The following is an 18468-nucleotide window of genomic DNA, read 5'->3' as shown; positions in this document are numbered from 1 at the left end:
TTGTTTTACTGTTTATGAAGGATAGGGAAGATCCCTCACTTTTATGTTCCAGCGGATCAAACACTATGTGATATGAGCAAGCTTTACTCTGTTTTTACATGTGGTGAATCTTTTTTAGTGGAAGATTTACTCAGTTTCTGATTTAAATTATGTAGCTCAAAATGTCATCTGCAACGTGGCTTCTAATATCCCAACGAGTCGTGGATCGAAACATGTCCATGGCTATGTCCGTGACCATTTGTGAGCTCTCACATATGTTTTCTCCAATTTTTAAATGTGTTCAAATGAAGGCTTTTGTATATCATTGAGTTTCATATGCTAGTAAATAAGCTTTGGTTGTTCAAATTTGAGAACTCATTGAAATTTTAATTAATTATAAGAGAGATGAGTTTGGTTAAAATTCTGACCATTATTTGTTTCTACAGTGAAACAATAGATTCTCACCTTTTTTTGCTTGCAGGAATTGTTTCCAGAGATAGGATTTACTATGCAACAGTTTTGACTAGCAAACACAGTTCACTAGAGAAGAAGAAGAAAGAGGAGACTTGAGCAAACAAAACTCAGATTCACGCTGCTGTCTCTTTAGTTGGTGTGGATGCAGCTGTTGCTGATATCGCAGGAGTCACCGCCGCGTCTTCGAGCTATGGGAAGGATGAGAAAATGGCTAAAACCGTTGTGGCGGACCCTCGCTCGGTCAATGCAGGTTGCTGAAGTGATTGGAGCTAAGAAAGAGCATTATGCATATATGTTATATACTTCTGTACTTCCAGAGATATCATGACACTCACTGCCGGCAAAGCCACATGTAAAGTAACTTCAAAATGTATTTTAGGTTTTGATAAAGTTTCGATTTTGATAAAGAAAATCAAATGAGCTGATTTTATGTGAGGCATGCTTAATACTTCTTGACAATGTAATCATCATTGCTAAATTTTTTATTTTGATGAAGAAAATGTAAAGCCAGATTCGGGGATTAACTCAGATTGGTACTTTATGAAGAGATCAAAGCTAATGTTTGGATATTTGGTGCAGTGTTAAGAGGAGTGGCAAAATGGAAAGTGAGGTATATAAAGGAAGTTTGGAACATTGCATCAGTCACTCCAGTAGGTAAAGGACTCACTACTTCTGAATGATGCATTGACTTAACAGTGGTGGCAGTGGAAGTTCGAGTAGTAGACAGTAGTCACAGTGACGAACCTATACAAGAGAATTTCTTAGGAGCTGGTAACAAATAATGGCTCACAAGAGGCTGTGTCTCAGACATGTTTGCCAACAGTAGTCAAGATTTTATCAGTTCAAAAAAAAAAAAACAGTAGTAAAGATTTTTCATTTATTTTTTTATTTAGTTTACGTTTTACTTCTTGGATATTTTGCCTAATGCTTTTGTTACCTTTGCAAGTGATCTCCACTGGAAAATAGTTCATGTTTACATCAACAAGATGATCAAGTAAATTATCATTGATCTGATGAAAAAAAACTAAAAAAGAGCCAAATTATTTGTCAATTAGTGGGAATCTTTAGACTTTGTTAATATCAAGCACACAAATACATTTGAAATAGCGGGTTAAGAAGAGAAAGCAGAAAGTAAACTAAAGCTGATAAAAAAACATTCATTAATGATGGTGATATTGAATTTATGGGATCCACATTTGAGAATCACCAAAATAAAAGACTGTAAAATGTACGTCTTTAGTGTTGTGTATTTGGTCATAAAGAGATTGTTTTTTTTTTTTGATCATCTATATATGTATACTACATACCTATATACATGTTTGTGGCAAAATATGCAAAGTCCCATGAACATTTTTGTGATTTGCCTTTTGGTGGAACGTACCATTTCATAGTTGTCATGCATGCTTTCTTACAAACAAAAAAATGATCTGCAGTCAGTTATATTATTTGCTCTCATTACTGTGTTGATGAAATTCATGTAAGGTTTTTGCTCAGTATTACTACAATGTAATTATTCGAGTAAATGTAAGAATATTAAGTCAGCTCGTTCTATAAAAGGTTCCTCTGTGCAGCATCAGTTGTATTCCAGTTTGGTTAGTTTAGTTGCATTTGTAATCAGAACTGCCAATTATATATACATCAGCCACTTGCAAGAGTCTTCTGCTTACGCTTCTGAAGTGGTGGGGTTCAAGGAGGAGTCTGCCTTATTTGCCAAGTTCAAGAGTCGTTTACTTTTAGGAGACTCTGGACAGGACCATCTTGGTAATGGTAAGTCTAGCTAAAACCAGTATCAGAGCCACCATGCTTCTTCAAATTAGAATATGGAGCTGAAAACGTGATGCATTTTTCGATTAGATGAGACATGAATCATATTAATTATTTATAGTATTGGTTTTATGGTTGAAGAAGGAACTATTTGGTTTTCACCCATAGCCAATAGACACATGCCACGGTAAATGGAGTGTCTGCGGTTCATCTAACCGTTAACCGTTAACCGTTACTTAGTAAAATTTAATGTTAGGAAATTATATTTACAATTATAAATACTCTTACAAAATTAATATTATTTATACATCCGCCCTTTTACCCTAATTAATTAAAAAAAAATCGTTTTCGACTTTTTTGTGGAGTACGATCATACGGTGGTTGGACCAAATATACTCGGTCAGTAGACATGTAGGGTAATCTTTTGAATGAATTTTCTCTCAGTTGCACTTTTCTTAGAAAAAAAGCCAGAAAAAGGTCCAAACAAGTTTGTAAAGCGTTGGATATATATTTACCTCCCACAAAAAATACTTTTAAAATAGTTTATCCTTCCATTTAAGTATCTTATTTGATAACCGGTTCTTAACTTTTTTAGTTAAAAATTAAGAGACGGGTTCTTATATTCCGCTAAGAACCTCATCCCAAGAACTCCCCATTAAGCATGCTAGAAAAAAAAATAGACAACTACCGAACACACATGGAAACTTTAGTTGAATTAATTCAGATATTTATAAGATTTCTAAATAAATAAATTAGATTATAGTTGAGGAATGGCACTTTTTTATCAAAAAAAATATATATATATCCTATACTAAAAGGGATATATGAGGAGTAGGGAGGCTGTCCACGTCCTCAATTAAATCAACCAATGAGGAGTTTCTGTTTTGCCACGTCATCCCTATCAAGCATGAATCCAAGTTTTTACGTAACCGAGCATTCGTGGTGGGCTGATACAAAAAGTCTAACTGACCCAAATCAAGCCCATCTCTTAACCCTAAAGGATGCCGACGACAATCAGTCGACTCTTCCATTTCCTTATCGTTTCATCTATCTGTAAATTGACATTATCACCTCCACTCTTTGATCGGTGTCTCTTTCGCATCCAGTTGTTCCTATTTCTAATCGTTTTGATGATATTAATCGGTGGGGATGTGTATTCCATATCGGTGTGTTTTCTCTGATCCCGACGTTTCATCTGACTCGCTGATGGCTCGATCATGGTATGTTTATCAATTCCGCTATTCCGTTGTCTCCGTGTAGATAAATCGTCTACACTCTTGAATTTTAATCAAAAGCACTTGAACGGTGATTGATCCATACTGTTGAGCAATCCGGGTGTTCTAGAACGTGATTACATTTTTTATATATACTTTCTTTGGTATACTATAATGATTCAATGTTTTTAGATGCCAATATCTAAGATTGTGTTTGCCTCTTGGCCCTTGATCGCACAGTTTAACCAATATCTGAGAACGTGAATCAGGTAGGAAGGATTGCTACATCTCAATAAGGATAAAGTCATTGTCCTTTATGAGGTTAGATAGAACCGAAATAGTTTCTATAATTAAAAGGATTTTCTTCTCATATTTTACTCTCTTGAGAAAACAATAAATTATATCTTCTTAAATCTTTTGACAGCCTGATTCACACCCGTAGCAAGCATGCATGAAAGATATTTCTTTTATGTTTGTTTAAGAAAGAGAAGAGTTACGTATCTAATTGGTAATGTTGAATTGTTTATCAGGGTTCAATGCATGATAATTTTGGAGACAAGGACTACGGTGATTCAGAAGGAACAATAACAAAGACACATGAATCTTGATACTTTCAGAGTGAAGCATAGCGTGAAGATGCTATAAGGTAATTTCTTAACTAATCTCTACATCATATTTCTATATTCTAGCTTAAAGAGTGAAAACAAAAACGTGAATTGGACTGGAGTTTGGTCAATGTGATAAAAAAAAAAAGATGCGAATCACGCAAGGTTCATGCAGAAATTAGGACAAGAGTCAAGGAAAGAGGAAGAAGAGGATCAAGAGATTGGAGCTAATAAAGTGTTCAAGAAAGTGAGAGAAAAATCTAAAATCAGGAACAGTCTTACCAAACATGGTCATAGTCATTACCACGATCATGATCATGAAGAAGAATATGACGAGAAAGAAACAGAATGGCACAGTAAGCCAGGTTTGCCATTTACCTTATAAAAAGGCAAAAACATTAGGTTTTGTGACATTAATGGTTTCTTTGTTTTATATCTGAATGGCACAATGTATACACAGGCGGTGTAACAGGTCAACCTGAGGCACTGAGTCATTCCGGAGAAACTAATTTTCGGCACAAGAGGAGATCGTTCCACCATGGACAAAAGTTTTTCAGTTTGTGTCTTCGGATTATACCAAATCCATTGAACTGGAGCCATTACGAGATGACGAGATGATGGATACTTCGGATTTGATGATACGCTGCCTCTTACATCTTTCGCCAATTCTTTGGAGTGTAACGTTTGATGCAGGAAGATTTAATCTGTTCACCTATTCTTTCATTGGTAATCAAGAAGCTCATATCCAGGTGTTCAAGTTTGAGAGTAGCCTTAGCTATCTCATGTTCTGCTTCATCGATGTCATAGGATGCCTGCTTATATAATTCATGGACGTGTGGAAGAAAAGCACGAATCCGGTCGGTGCTTTGAAATCAAGCAAGAGAAGCAAGGGCAAAACAACCAAGCATCTCTGCAATGAATGACTCAGGGTTTATGTTCGTAAATGCTGCAATCTTACTATTGTGATTATAGATTATAATTTTTTTTTTCAAACTGGATAATGGAACCAAGACCTAATGTCATACCAGAAACTAAAATTTCTGTAACAGATTCATTCAAGTGAATGTAGGAGCTTCGTCTAAGTTATGCTTCTACCTCAGAAGTGGTTGTTATGCATTATGAATATTCTTTTGAATCAAAAGAATGACAAATTGTCTTCTGTTAGCGAAACGCAAGAAAAAACCACTAAGGCTATATTCATCTTGCCTTTTTCATAAGTAATGAACACATTATTCCTAAGTAGTTCCTATAAACAAGAGTTGTATTGTCATTTTTATGGCAAGAAGGTGAAGTTCCAACCCAGATAAAGAGAAATAGCTGATGATATTCCAAAGATAGAGAATCTAAAGACTGCAGAAAAGATGCAGCAAAAAGATGGAGAAGCTGAAAAAATCAAAAGAGTGATGTCAGGTTTGAAGTACAATAGAACCTAATTAGAATATGAATTAGATTTGACGGAGAATGCAATAAAGCTTTTTCCACCCAGCTACCAAAATCCACATTTTTATTATTTAGTTTTCTAAGCTAAAACTATATATATGATCTCCCTAATTTACTTGTATATGCTATTCTTTGTTTTATGGTTTCCTTCTTGAACGTGCACTCAATAAAACCTATTTAAAACTTATATATTGTGTGAGAATATTTGTTTGCATTGTCTAATCATAGTAATTCATTCAGGGATTGTAACGTTTGTGTTCTTTCTACTATGAGGCTGCAAGCAACTTGGTCTTTAGTTGGAAAACAGCTTAGAAGCATGTTATGTCTCATATTTTTTTTTGGTCTGTAACGTCTTCAGATCTTTTTTTTTAACGCTGTGTATCATTAATAAGCCCATTCAACTTTAAATAACATATTAATTTAATCATTAGAGTTTTTATGAAAAAGAATCATTGAAACTACAAACTAACATAAAGAAAAGAGTAAGGTTTTTGAGACAGCCAAAATTCTTAATTTAGAGAGTCATTGTTGGTTTATATAATTTAAATATTAAGTTTTGGTGATGGTTTTTTAAAAAGTTTTTTATTTAATTTGGCTTCGTCTGTTTTATTTGAAATAATATTATTTTAAGTATGAATTGATTTTGATTCAGTTTAAATTAATTTGTATTGGAATTCAATGATTCTAAAGTCAAAACAAAGTTAAAATCAGTCTGTAAATTTTACTATTGCTTTATACCAAACCTAAAAAATAAGATAAAATTATTTAAATCTTAATTAAGTTTAATCTATCTTACTTATCATCCTTGATTTCCAAAAAAAAATTGTGAGTTTTAATTATATTTAATTCGGTGGTCACAAGATAATGAATAAATAAAAACCAATTTTTTTCTACCAATTTGATAGTTTAAAATCGATTGCAATATATATACACAATTTAATCATATATAAGTGCAACAAAATTAATTAAATTAAAATAAATTGATCCAAAAAAATTTAGTTAAATTAAAACTTATACGATTATACGAAAACCCGGGCGTAGCCCGGAAAAAGTCCCTAGTATATATAATAATGGCACTTTTGTTCAGCTACTTGAGGTGGAAATAATACAAAAAATTGCCACAAATACCACATTCATAATACTTTTTTCATGTTTACACTAATCATTTTTACCCTCACTTTTAATGAAGAGTAAAAGACATGTATCCCCAAGGATGAACTAATCTAGACTTAGGGTTTAGAGTTGAGGGGTGGGATAGGGTTTTTGGAATGTGAAATTTAGGATTCCAATAAATATATAAATAAATTCTTAAAAAATATTTTGAAAAAAAATTAAAAAATAGTTTCAAACATAATTTTCGATTTTTTTAAAAAAAATTGAAAAAAAAAATTAAAACAAAAAATTTTGAATAAAGAAATTTAGAAAAAAGTTCGAATTTGAAAAAATATAATTCGAAAACATAAAAAAAATTATTTTTTTCTTTTTTTGTTATTTATTTATTTTTTATTTATTTAAATAATGATTTATTATATATATATAGATAACAAGCTTATAAGAGGTTTTTGCCACTTAATGAATAAAATATTTTTGAAAATATCCATTTAGAGGTGGTAAAGATGAAAAGTGGTGGTACCATGAAAGTGGTGAACATAAAATTTTCCCAAATATTATCTGCCAACACATTTACTGTTTGCAATAAAGTCATTTTAGGTTTATATTGCCAATTTGCAATAAGACATCATACGAAAGGACCGACCATATTCGGATAAAGAGAATTTTCATCCTTACCAAATTTTTTCAGTATTATTATTCATGTTTACCACTAATAAAGAGATATTTTCAAAAATATTTTTTCATTAAAAAACAAAAGACTTTTTTCTATATATATAATAAATAATTAATTAAATAAAAAATAATAAGTTTTTTTATAATTTCTAATCATACCTTTTCAAATTGGAATTTTTTTCTAACTTTTTTTTCGAATTTTTTTTCAAAATTTCTTTTTGAAAATCAAAAATTATTTTTGAACCTATTTTAAAAAATATATATTTTAAAGTATTTATTTACATATTTATTAGAATCCTAAATTTTACATTCTAAGAACCTTACAGAAAATTGCAATAAATACTACATTCATAGTACCAATTTTTATGTTTACACTAACCACTTTTACCTTCACTTTTAATGAAGGTTAAAAAAAACATTTATAACCCTAGAATTAACTAATCTAGATTTAGAGTTTATAGTTGAAGGGTGTGGTAAAGTTTTTGGAATGTGAAATTTAGGATTTTAATAAATATATAAATAAATGTTTAAAAAAAATTTTAAAAATAGTTTCAAACATAATTTCGATTTTCAATAAGAAATTTTGAGAAACAAAATTCAAAAAAAAACTTGAAAAAAATTATAAAAAAATTCGAATTTGAAAAAGTATAATTCGAAAACATTAAAAAATTAATATTATTTGTTTTATTATTATTAGAGTGGAATTTTTTCCGGATATTTCCAATACATTTAAACATTTCTAGCTAGTCAATTAAATAATGTGTTGTAACACGATTATTTCCTACTTTCAGAATATTGAATTATATTAGAAAAAAATCTTCACTATTTATTTTCAAAAAACATTTTTTCAGCATCATTCTTATTTTATTTATTCAACGAGCAAATTTTACATATTATTTAGATATATTATGCATTACTGATTTAGTTATCTAACACATTTTATATTTTTATTTGATATATAATAAAAATCGAAGTTGATAATTAATAATATGATAATAAAATAAATATTTCCAAAATAAAACCAAAAACAATTAATGAACAGAATTAACTTGAAATTTTAACCAACCTCAATGAATAAAAGACAATCTCCATTTAAAAAAAAACTAAATAATGCATTTACATCTTCATCTTAATACTAACAGTACACAAAATTAGAAGATGATATTTTATTAATACACTGATAATTAAAGTTCAATTCGTTTGGAAGAAAAAACAAATTCACGGAACATAACTTTAACTATTTTAAAATACTAAAACTAAGAGTATTATATATTACTTTATTTAGTAAACTGTTTCTTTTAAAGTTATATTTTGGGAAATTGTTAAAAATACTATTTTCAAAATACCACTTTTCAAATTTACACTAACCATTTTTATCCTCATCTTTAATGAAAGGTAAAAGACATTTATAACCTTTTGATTAACTTTGACAAAAAAAAACATATGGTTAACTAGTCTAAACTTAAAACATAACCTATAAACCCTAAATCATCAACTATAAACCCTAAATCATCAACTCTAAACCATAAACCATGAAACATCAATTCTAAACCCTAAACCCCGAAACATCAACTCTAAACCCTAAACCCTAAACCCTAAACCCTAAATCTCAACTTAAAACATCAACTTTAAACCCTAAATCACCAACTCCAAACACTAAACTATGAAACATCAACTCAAAACCCTAAACCCCGAAACAACAACTCTAAACCCCAAACTCTAAACGTAAACCCTAAACCCTATATTTTCTGAAATTCGAACCCTAAACCCTAAACCCTAAAACCCTAAACCTTCAAATCTAAACCCTAAAACATCAACTCTAGGGTTTAGGGTTTAGGGTTTAGGATTTATGGTTTAGAGTTGAAGGTTTAGGGTTTAGGGTTGATGTTTTAGGGTTTAGGGTTAATTTTTTAGGGTTTAGGATTTAAAGTTTACTTTTTAGGGTTTAGGGTTTACTGTTGATAGTTTAGGGTTTAGTGTTGATGGTTTAGGGTTTAGAGTTGAAGTTTAGGGTTTAGGGTTTAAAGTTGATGTTTTAGGGTTCAGAGAAGGTTTAGGGTTTAGGGTTTAGAGTTGATGTTTCGGGGTTTAGGGTTTAGAGTTGATGTTTCAGAGCTTAGGGTTCGTATTTAAAAAAAAATAGGGTTTAGGATTGATGGTTTAGGGTTTAGGATTCGTATTTAAAAAAAAAGATTTAGGATTGATGGTTTAGGGTTTAAAGTTGAGTTTTAGGGTTTAGGGTTTGAATTTCGAAATAGTATAATTCGGAAAAAATTAAAAAAATTATTTAGACTTTTATTTATTTAAATATTTATTTATTATACCTATAAAGAACAAGAGCACAAGAGTCTTTTGCCTTTTAATGAAAAATATATTTTTGAAAATGTATCTTTAGTGGTGGTAAAAATGAAAAGTGCTAGCATGAAAGTGGTAAACATGTAATTTTCCTTTATATTTTATATACATTTACACTTAAATTTTTCAACTGTAAACAAACTATTGAAAAATGAAACCTACTATATATTTACATTTTGAATGTGTTGTATTTAGCTGTAAAATTTTACTCTAGTTTCCTTGATTTTAAAAATATGGCATATGGCTTTGCTTTCTTTTTTTTTCAACTATCACCAACTTCTCCTCCAAATCAATTAAATACTTTTTTTGTAAATACAATATCTATTTTATTAAAACTGAAGTACAAAAGTATACTTTCCTAAATTTAAGAGTTTTTTTACAATTTTCATTTTCCTTTTCTAACACATTCTAATTATTTTATTTACTGTTTTTTTATAATAATTCGACAACATTTATTACAGAAATACAAAAGAGAAATTATCTATCTTAAAGTGATTTATTACATTTTGTACATTCTTTTTTTTCACTCTCTTAACTAATTCATTAATTATATTTACCATGATAATTTGACAGATTTAAATGAATTTTCTCGTGACAAGAATTCAAAACAGTTAACAGAGAATTTTTTATTTGTTTACAGAATTAGTTAGGCATGGACATTTGGGTTTCCATTCAGATATGAGTCGTTTTTCGGGTATAGGCTTTTTGGTTTTAAAATAGGCTCCACTCGGATATTATAAATTTCTGGGTGGGTTTTGAGTCAGGTTTTTCCGGGTCTGGATGAGTTCGGTTATGATGTATAAAAACCTAAAAATATCTAAATCATTAATATATCTGAAATGGGTTCAGATATTTGTACCAAATACTATATTACCGATTCGATCCGGATCTTTTGAATACAATTACTGTAGTTATATGGCGGCATATTTGTGCGCTCGCTCTAGTTCCTTTTATACAGCTAGACATAGTCTCTTACATAAACGTATCTATACCAGTGTTTTTAAAACCTGATCGACCCGGTGGTTAGACCAGGTTCAACCATGAACTGGTTATGTAGCCGGGTTGGATCTAATAATTGGTTCGACCAGGAACCAATCAAATAGTTGAATTGAATCTCAAAGTTATTGAACTCTATAAAATTCACTAAAACCATCAAAAATACATAAACTAACTATATAAACAAAAAAATTATATGTATAATATTTTATTTTTGATATACATTTATATTTAATTATGTATCATATTTAATAATTTTAATTTTAAATTTATATTTATATATTTTAAAATTATTGAACTAGATTATTGAACTATGTTTGATCTTGTTGAACCATATTGAACCGTGACCAAAATAATTTTCGGTTCGGTCCGGTCTTAAGAACATGGGAGATTTCTAAGTAGCCAAACTGTGCGACCAGGTCTATGCTTTTCTACACTTTTCTTTGATAACTTGATATTAGTACATATGAAAAGTAGAAAACTAGAAATACATATCTAAACAGATTTATAATTAGGTAGACATGTTTCTTAGATAATTTACTGGACAACATAACTATCTTTGATTTAGTATCTGTCAAATTAAAAAAAAAAAAAACTTATTGTTAACATATCAATTGCTGAAAAGTCAAATTTATTTACGGTATTTAAATATCACATTGTGTGTTTACAGAGTTAAAACAGAGAAACTATATATTAGTATAACGCTGTAAACACACAATTTGATATTCAAATACCATAAATAAATTTGACTTTTTAACAATTGATATGTTATTTTCTATGATTGGTGATAAAATTAGTTGTACATGATCTCAAGTTTTATCATCTCCACTGTATGTATGTGGCTCTGATCTTCTCTACTCTATAGGTCGATTAAATGCATTGTATACTTATATCAAGGAGCTTCCTAGTAACAGAGCCTTAACCGAAATGATTCTGTTTCTAAACCTAAATCATTTCAATGTCTTTGCTCATTCTAAACATTATGAACCATCATCACTTTGAAACAAAACATTACTACACATACATAACACGAGTCAAGAACTGAAATGAAACTATTATGCAAAGAATATAGAATCGCAATCTGTTTGTTCCATTAACCCACTTCGTATCCTTAAATATTGTACAAGTTTTTTAAAAATTTACACTAAATTAATAATCTTGAAGAAGCCTAAATAAGGAAAGGTCGATATGTATAGATTGATCTAATATACACAAATCACTCAAATCAGTTATTCTAATTACTTCTCAGTTAATTCTCTGAAATATTTTATTCCCATTTCTGTCAATTAGCTTTTAATATAAATGTAAACATCCTTTCAATTATACTATTCATGCACTCTTTCTCCATCAAAGCTTTGTTTGTATAGTTATGAACTTTCAGATCATAGCCGCCTGTGTGATAGGAATCTTGGCGACAGCTTTTTTGCTTGTAAGCTGTTATGTTTTGGTTAGTAAATGTAGGCGCGGAAACGACGTTCTTGACAGAGTCACCTCATCGGGACGGTCAAGCAACGACCATGATGACCATTTCATGTTTTATTCACCAGAGTTCAGAACCAGCGGAGAAGGAGAAGAGAAGCTCTCCCAAAAATGCTCTGCCTGTATGAATGAGTTTCACGTAAATGAGACTGTGAGGGTTATACCACACTGTTTTCATTTGTTACATATAGATTGTGTCGACCCAAAAAATGTCAATTGCCCTCTCTGCCAAACTAGGTTTTCTTGTGAGTCAAGTGTTCATGCGGATGAGATTACTGCTCCTGCTCCCAACAATTCCCCAGTAAATGTGTTGCACACCGTCGTGATTAGAAGCGAGGATGAGTATGAGATCATTGAGATGGGTATATGGAACGGTAATAGCACCAGTAGTGATGAGATAGTCTAAATTCTTTATTTTGAACCCTAATGGGCGCGCTTGGCTTCTTTGTTTTTTGTTTTTGTTTTTGTTTTCGTGTTTAATTCTATAATAATTTTCTTATGTATTTGAGAAGTGAATTTGCTTAGTTGTAATCTTCTCCATGATTTTAGGATAAATCATTAGTTTAATTAATATTATTATTTTAAATGTTATTTTAATATATATATTTATCATGATATTTAAGATAATTTTATAAACATTAACATATTCTACTGACATACATATAATATTATTTTTTTAAAATTAAATTTAATATATATAATTATCATGATATTTAAAACATTTAACTAATAAATAGATATTAACATTTGCTTAGTTGTAATCTTCTCCATGATTTTAGGATAAATCATTAGTTTAATTAATATTATTATTTTAAATTTTATTTTAAATTTTATTTTAATATATATATTTATAATGATATTTAAGATAATTAATAAACATTAACATATTCTACTGATATACATATAATATTATTTTTTAAAAATTATATTTAATATATATAATTATCATGATATTTAAAACATTTAACTAATAAATAGATATTAACAAGTGATATTAACAATATCTACTGATATTATCATAATTATGGAGGAATTTCATGTTTACCACTTTCATTATTCATCTTTACCACCACAAAAGAGACATTTTCAAAAATATCTTTTTCATTAAATGACAAAAGAATGTTATATTCTTGTTCTCTATATATATATAATAAATAATTATATAAATGAAAAAAAAATTTAAAAAAATTTATGTTTTCTAATTATACTTTTTCAAATACGAACTTTCTTATAAATTTATTTTTTTAATTTCTTTTTTCAAAATTTCTTTTTGAAATCAAAAATTATGATCAAAAATTATGTTTGAACCTATTTTTTAATTTTTTAAAATATTTTTAAAGTATTTATTTATATATTTATTAAAATCCTAAATTTCAAATTTTAAAAACCCCTCAACTCTAAACCATAAGTCTAGATTAGTTAACCCTAGAGGTATAAATGTATTTTACATTTCATTAAAAGTGAAGGTAAAAATCTATATATATACTTTCATTAAAGTAAGGGTAAAAGTGGTTAGTATAAATGTATTTTACCTTTCCTCATAATTATGCTTATCTTATATTAATTTATGATTTTAATAATTAATATTCTTATTGAAAATATTGATCCAAATATAGATATGACAATATTAAAGTTGAGAATAAAGTGCAAAGCATCATTGAAAATATGTCGTAAATATAAATTATATAATTATGTTAAATAAATATGGAAAATATATATATAGAAGCATAAAAACTAAGATTAAAACATTAAATAACACTAAAAATTTAACAAAAAATAAGTATAATATAAGAAAATAGAGAGATAATTTTTATAATTTATTATTTTGTGTTTTGTCCCACTGTTTTAAAAATCTAGATTATAGAGAATATATAACGTTGATATTTTATGGGTTGTGATTATTTATAATCCTTTATGTGATATTGGATTTTTTTCAGTCTACAAATACAATAAGTTTTTAATTTCAAATCTAAATTTCCTATTTATTACTATAGAAAAGATTTTGATCCAAAATATACATTTCATATATAAAAGGGCAAATCTCCAAAATAGAACCTTTCTAAGTTTATATCACAAAAATAGCACTCAAAAACTAAAATGACCAAAATAGCACCTTTCTAAGTTTATCCTTTGAAAATTTTAATTTTTTTATTTTTCAAAAAAATAAACCCTAAACCCTAAATCCTAAACCCTAAACCCTAAACCCTAAACCCTAAACTCTAAACCCTAAACCCTAAACTCTAAACTCTAAACCCTAAACCCTAAACCCTAAATCCTAAACCCCACCCTTTAACTCTAAACCCTAAGTTTGTGACTTTTGATAAAACATTAAGTGCTATTTTTGTGACTTCTGACCTTGAGTGCTAGTTTGGGAACAAAAACTTGATTTAGTGCTATTTTGTCTTTTTCTCTATATAAAACTACGAAACAAAAGAACATAATTTAATATTTTGATTACCAATATGTATATTGGATTTTTATAATGTATAGTATTTAATTTAAAATTGTATCTAATTAAATAAATTTTTATATACAAATAAATATTATGATTAAAAATTGTTAGGAATATAGTCCGTCAACTAGTTCTTAATAATATATTGAGATGACTTTTTTATTAGTCAAACGAGTTAATGAGTTCTATTGTGACGTAGGAACTACTGGACTTTTACGTTTGAGAAAATAAAAAAATCTCATTTTGCCTATGAAAGAACATCGACATATTTAGTGTTTCTTCTTTAAATTTCTTAACAGAGATGTTGCGTCGTACCGAAGAACTTTTCAACAATTGTTTTTTTTTTCCGTTGAAAATCAGATTAATCCTATAACCTACATTTTAGCAAAATAAAAAAAAAATCCTAGAATCTAAATTTTAGCAAAAGAAAAAAATCGTAGAATCTACATTACACCATATCACGATTATTAACTAAAATAATGTAACTACATTAGAGCAACCTTATCAATAAAGTTTCTCAACTTGATATCTAAACTTTATAATATTAATATTTTAACATCAATCAATTGATTGATTAAAATTTACTACCTAAAATAAATTCAAAATATCCATATGCCAACACATGGTAAAAAAACTTTCAAGAGTATCTAAGAAAATCTATTTTAGAGTATCTAAGAAAATCTATTTTAGATACTTTTCTATTCTCTCTCTTATTTATTCTATTTTTTTTTTTGTAATTACTTAGATTAGATCCCTATTAGATATCTTCTAGTGGAAGTGCTCTTACACACCATAGCCATTTAGATTGATTGACTTGTTTGGAAGCTTTTATTGATAAATCTATTTAACTGTCATTTTTCTCGGCAAAGAAAAAAAACTATGATTTTTCTCGATGTAAATTAATTTCTGTTGAGATTTGTTTGACTTAATCTTTTCTAAATATTGAGTGATAATTATATTGATGTTTAACTATTTTTTATTATTAAGTTGTTAACAGAAACTAGGGAACTCTTACACTTATATTTGAATATAAATTGTGTATATATATTACAATTGATTTTGAAGTATTATATTGTTAGAAATTTAAATTGTTTTGTATTTATTCATTGCCTTGTCTCTAACAAATTTAAAATAATTTAACTCACAAATTGTTGTTGTTATTACTGAAATCATATATAGAATGATAACTAAGATGAGTAAAATTTAACTAAACATATTTATGATTTAAATACATTTTATCTTATTTATTTAGGTTTTGTATAAAACAATTGTAACATTTACAGCCAATTTAAACTTTGTTTTAACTTTAGAATCATTGAGTTATAATATCATATTGAACAGTTTAATAATAGAAATAAAATTGAATAAAAAATGGAAAATTTTCATGTTTACCAATTTGTTGATATCATTATCCATGTTTACCATCACTAAAGAGACATTTTCAAAAATATTTTTTTTCATTAAGAGTCAAAAGAGTCAAAAGAGTCTTATATCCTCTCTCTCTCTCTATATATATATATATATATTATAAAATAAATAATTATTTAAATAAATAAAATAAAAAATAATTTTAAAAAAATTAAAATGGTTTTTTATGTTTTTGAATGATACTTTTTTAAATTCAAACTTTTTTATAATTTGTTTTTGAATTTTTTTCGTAATTGTTTTTTTTTCAAATTTTCTTTTTGAAATTCTAAAATTCTTTTTGAAACTATTTTCTATTTTTTTAAAAAAAAATTTTAAGTATTTATTTATATATTTATTAAAACTCTAATTAAATTCAACATTCCAAAAACCTTAGCCCACCCCTCAATTCTGAACCATAAGTATAGATTAGTTAACCATATGGTCATAAATGTCCTTTTATTTTGTAAAGTGAGGGTAGAAGTGGTTAAGTTAAACATGAAAAGTAATATTATGAATGTGGTATTTTTGGTAATTTCCCATCAAAAATCCAAACGTAAAAATAATATTATTCTCCAAACCAATTCATGAAAATACATTATAAATAAAAACTAAAATAGACTAAACGAGTCTATAGATAAACTTTTTAAACAAACGATCACTGAAACTTGATATGAACTAACAATGACTCTCCAAAAAAACTAACGACTCTCCAAATTAAGAATTTTGGCCTCGTCTCGAAGACCTTAGTCTTTACTTTTATGTTGGTTTGTAGACTGATGAGTCTTTCTCAAATTAATATGTCATTTTGGAGCTGAATGGCATAGATATGAAGACGTTGCATGCAAAAATAATTGAGACATACCCTTGCACGTGCTCTTAAGTTGTTTTCAAACAGTCTGCCTACATACCAAGTTGCTTATACTCTCATAGTACAGAGAACACCGCTTTTATGTTACAGTCCTGAAATAATTGCGATGACTAGACAATGCAAACAAATATCCCCACACAACCACGAAACTATGTCACATTATTTTGGACACCACATGGATATGGATCTTTGCTTTCGGTGCATTTGAATGCCCGGAGAAAGGATCTATCCATGAGATATACTTTCCATTGGGGATTGGTCTGGGCATTAACATAGGTCCGGGATACCTCAGGTTAATAAACAAAACATATGAGTCAATATGTTTTATTGAATGCACGTTCAAAAAGAAAAGCCATGAAACAAATAACAGCATATAAAAGCATATTGGGAGATCAGATTTAATTTCTTAGCTAAGAAAACTAAATAATAAAAATGTTAATATAGGTAGCTGGGTGTGGATAAAGCACTATTTCATTCATCCATCAAATCTAATTCATATTCCGTAATTCCGATTAGGTTCTTTTGTACTTTAAACATGACACCACTCTTTTGTTTTTCTAGGCTTCTCAATCTTTTTGCTGTATCTTTTCTATAATCTTTAGATTCTCTATCTTTGGAACATCATCAGCTATTTCCCTTTTCTTTGGGTTGGAAATTCATCTTGCTGCAAAAAAATGATGATAAAACTCTTGATTGTAGGTTACTTAGGAATAATTTGTGTTCATTACTTATGAAAAAGGCAAGATGACTAAGTATAACCATTGGTTCCTTGGTCATTCTCTTGATAAAAACAGTCCGATGTTGTTTCTTCTGCAGGAACTTATTCAATTTAGAAATATCATATACATGACTAAAAACAAAAACAATAAGATACTGCAGAATGTACATGTACATTCATACAAGTACCCGAGGACACTCAAATATCCAAACACCAAGCCAAAACTCGGATATGCTAATAGCAGGATTTGCTTACACTTGTTTCTCCTATCATGTTGATTCAAGATGAAGAAAAAGAGCACAATTATATCAACACTTTGGTCTCAATCACATACACAAAGATGTTGGCGAACACTTATATTATGATAAATTATCAATGAACGGCTCATAAGACGTTCAAAAATTACTATTGAAAGAGGCTCTTACATTCACTTGAATTAATCTCTTGCATCAATTTTACTTTCAGGTGTGACACTTGGTTTTGGTTTGCCCTTACTTCTCTTGCTTCTATTTTAAAGCACTGATCAGATTCGTGCACTTTAAGCAGAACATGTCCATGTTTGGTAATACTTTTCTTGATGTTCTTAGATTTTTCCCTCACTTTCTTGAACACTTTATTTGCTCCATTCCCTACATCCTTTTCTTCCTCTGTTCCTGACTCATTCAACCTTGCGTGATACATATCTGATGTGCTCCTCGCATCTGTTTTTACCACATTGACAAAACCCCAGTCCAGTTCATGTTTTTGTTTTCACTCTTTAAGTTAGAATATAGATAATATGATGAGGAGATTAGTTTAGAAATTACCTTATAGCATCTCCTTGCTCTGTTTCACTCTGAACTTAAAGATTCGTCTTATATCATCAGTCTTCAAGAGAACCACAACAGTTTACTACAGAAAATGAGAACCACGCACTACTCATTTTCCCCCTT

General features: G+C 28.7%; 1 long non-coding RNA gene across 1 annotated transcript; it reads left to right on the top strand.

Annotated features, from left to right (window-relative positions):
- Positions 1–3048: 3048 nt before the first annotated feature.
- On the top strand, positions 3049–5118 carry LOC106357838. Its single transcript, XR_001272357.3, has 5 exons — positions 3049–3437; positions 3701–3752; positions 3962–4077; positions 4212–4401; positions 4497–5118. It is a non-coding gene; the product is annotated as an uncharacterized LOC106357838 (long non-coding RNA).
- Positions 5119–18468: the final 13350 nt, after the last annotated feature.

This window comes from Brassica napus, chromosome C1 (assembly GCF_020379485.1).
Source record: "Brassica napus cultivar Da-Ae chromosome C1, Da-Ae, whole genome shotgun sequence".
Classification (NCBI taxonomy): domain Eukaryota; kingdom Viridiplantae; phylum Streptophyta; class Magnoliopsida; order Brassicales; family Brassicaceae; genus Brassica; species Brassica napus.
The sequence above is the reverse complement of the archived record's forward strand: the minus strand, read 5'-3'. Positions and strand labels throughout refer to the sequence as shown.